Genomic DNA, 2,500 nt, shown 5'->3' on the forward strand with positions numbered 1-2,500 from the left:
AGTGGTTAAAAGAATGAGACATAAAAGAAAATTGGTTTAAATAGGTTTGGTGTATTTACAAGGTTTACATAAAAGACTTTAAAACAACACGATAAAACTAGGGTCAACTCTGTTAAAAGAATACAGTTCATTTGTCCATACCCTAAAAACAGGTAAACTCTGTTAAAAGAATACAGTTCATTTGTCCATACCCTAAAAACAGTCCAAGAATCCCAGTGTGTTGATAAGTCCAATGTGAGTGTCCACCAGTGTATATACAATCCACAGAAAGTGTAATCCAAAGTTTGCAGGTGGTGAATGGAAAGTTGAGCTCTAAAATTAGCAACTCCTCAATCCAACAGTTTGGTGACTGTCCTTTGTTTGTCATGCTGCTCTCTTATACAGTTGTACTTCCTGCTTCCTGTCATGTGTCTAGTCACATGACAGGCCAACCATCCATTTATTAAAGACACATACACTTAAAATGTTAAGAGTAATAAAATGGCCTAAAAAACATGTAAAACACTTAAAACTCTATAATACATTTAAATGATTGTAATAAATAGAGCGGTAAAACACGTCTTTCTAAAAGCCAGCATATTATATAAATAGTGAAGAAAAGGCAAAAGCTTACAGCACCTTGTATTCCCAGGCGGTCTCCCATCCAAGTACTAACCAGGCCCGACGCTGCTTAGCTTCCGAGATCAGACGAGATCGGGCGCTCTCAGCGCGGTATGGCCATAAGCGAGGGCTGCTCCAAAAAGTGGGCTATTTAAAGATCAGCCTCCGTAAAAGCCAGCATATTATATAAATAGTGAAGAAAAGGCAAAAGCTTACAGCACCTGGTATTCCCAGGCGGTCTCCCATAAAAGTGTAACAATCGGCCTTATCAGCCGAGTTACAAGACTAAAATGGGGTCAGATTTAACTGTGAGAGATGACTAGTGGTTAAAAGAATGAGACATAAAAGAAAATTGGTTTAAATAGATTTGGTGTATTTACAAGGTTCACATAAAAGACTTTAAAACAACACGATAAAACTAGGTCAACTCTGTTAAAAGAATACAGTTCATTTGTCCATACCCTAAAAACAGGTAAACTCTGTTAAAAGAATACAGTTCATTTGTCCATACCCTAAAAACAGTCCAAGAATCCCAGTGTGTTGATAAGTCCAATGTGAGTGTCCACCAGTGTATATACAATCCACAGAAAGTGTAATCCAAAGTTTGCAGGTGGTGAATGGAAAGTTGAGCTCTAAAATTAGCAACTCCTCAATCCAACAGTTTGGTGACTGTCCTTTGTTTGTCATGCTGCTCTCTTATACAGTTGTACTTCCGGCTTCCTGTCATGTGTCTAGTCACATGACAGGCCAACCATCCATTTATTAAAGACACATACACTTAAAATGTTAAGAGTAATAAAATGGCCTAAAAAACATGTAAAACACTTAAAACTCTATAATACATTTAAATGATTGTAATAAATAGAGCGGTAAAACACGTCTTTCTAAAAGCCAGCATATTATATAAATAGTGAAGAAAAGGCAAAAGCTTACAGCACCTGGTATTCCCAGGCGGTCTCCCATCCAAGTACTAACCAGGCCCGACGCTACTTAGCTTCCGAGATCAGACGAGATCGGGCACTCTCAGCGCGGTATGGCCATAAGCGAGGGAGCTCCAAAAAGTGGGCTATTTAAAGATCATCCTCCGTAAAAGCCAGCATATTATATAAATAGTGAAGAAAAGGCAAAAGCTTACAGCAACTGGTATTCCCAGGCGGTCTCCCATAAAAGTGTAACAATCGGCCTTATCAGCCGAGTTACAAGACTAAAATGGGGTCAGATTTAACTGTGAGAGATGACTAGTGGTTAAAAGAATGAGACATAAAAGAAAATTGGTTTAAATAGATTTGGTGTATTTACAAGGTTCACATAAAAGACTTTAAAACAACACGATAAAACTAGGTCAACTCTGTTAAAAGAATACAGTTCATTTGTCCATACCCTAAAAACAGGTAAACTCTGTTAAAAGAATACAGTTCATTTGTCCATACCCTAAAAACAGTCCAAGAATCCCAGTGTGTTGATAAGTCCAATGTGAGTGTCCACCAGTGTATATACAATCCACAGAAAGTGTAATCCAAAGTTTGCAGGTGGTGAATGGAAAGTTGAGCTCTAAAATTAGCAACTCCTCAATCCAACAGTTTGGTGACTGTCCTTTGTTTGTCATGCTGCTCTCTTATACAGTTGTACTTCCGGCTTCCTGTCATGTGTCTAGTCACATGACAGGCCAACCATCCATTTATTAAAGACACATACACTTAAAATGTTAAGAGTAATAAAATGGCCTAAAAAACATGTAAAACACTTAAAACTCTATAATACATTTAAATGATTGTAATAAATAGAGCGGTAAAACACGTCTTTCTAAAAGCCAGCATATTATATAAATAGTGAAGAAAAGGCAAAAGCTTACAGCACCTGGTATTCCCAGGCGGTCTCCCATCCAAGTACTAACCAGGCC

At 37.8% G+C, this 2,500-nt stretch overlaps 3 non-coding genes across 3 annotated transcripts in view; all 3 read right to left on the minus strand.

Moving 5' to 3' along the window:
- Nucleotides 1-606: 606 nt before the first annotated feature.
- Nucleotides 607-725, minus strand: LOC141318032 (5S ribosomal RNA). The gene has a single exon (XR_012352373.1). It is a non-coding gene; the product is annotated as a 5S ribosomal RNA (ribosomal RNA).
- An 801-nt stretch (nt 726-1,526) lies between these two features.
- LOC141317615 (5S ribosomal RNA) lies at nt 1,527-1,645 on the minus strand. The gene has a single exon (XR_012351982.1). It is a non-coding gene; the product is annotated as a 5S ribosomal RNA (ribosomal RNA).
- Nucleotides 1,646-2,445: 800 nt separating this feature from the next.
- LOC141297408 (5S ribosomal RNA) overlaps nt 2,446-2,500 on the minus strand; it is a 119-nt gene continuing 64 nt past the window's right edge. The window contains exon 1 of the ribosomal RNA XR_012341383.1: nt 2,446-2,500. This exon is cut by the window's right edge and continues 64 nt beyond it. This is a non-coding gene — a ribosomal RNA (5S ribosomal RNA).

This window comes from Garra rufa, chromosome 1, assembly GCF_049309525.1.
Source record: "Garra rufa chromosome 1, GarRuf1.0, whole genome shotgun sequence".
Classification (NCBI taxonomy): domain Eukaryota; kingdom Metazoa; phylum Chordata; class Actinopteri; order Cypriniformes; family Cyprinidae; genus Garra; species Garra rufa.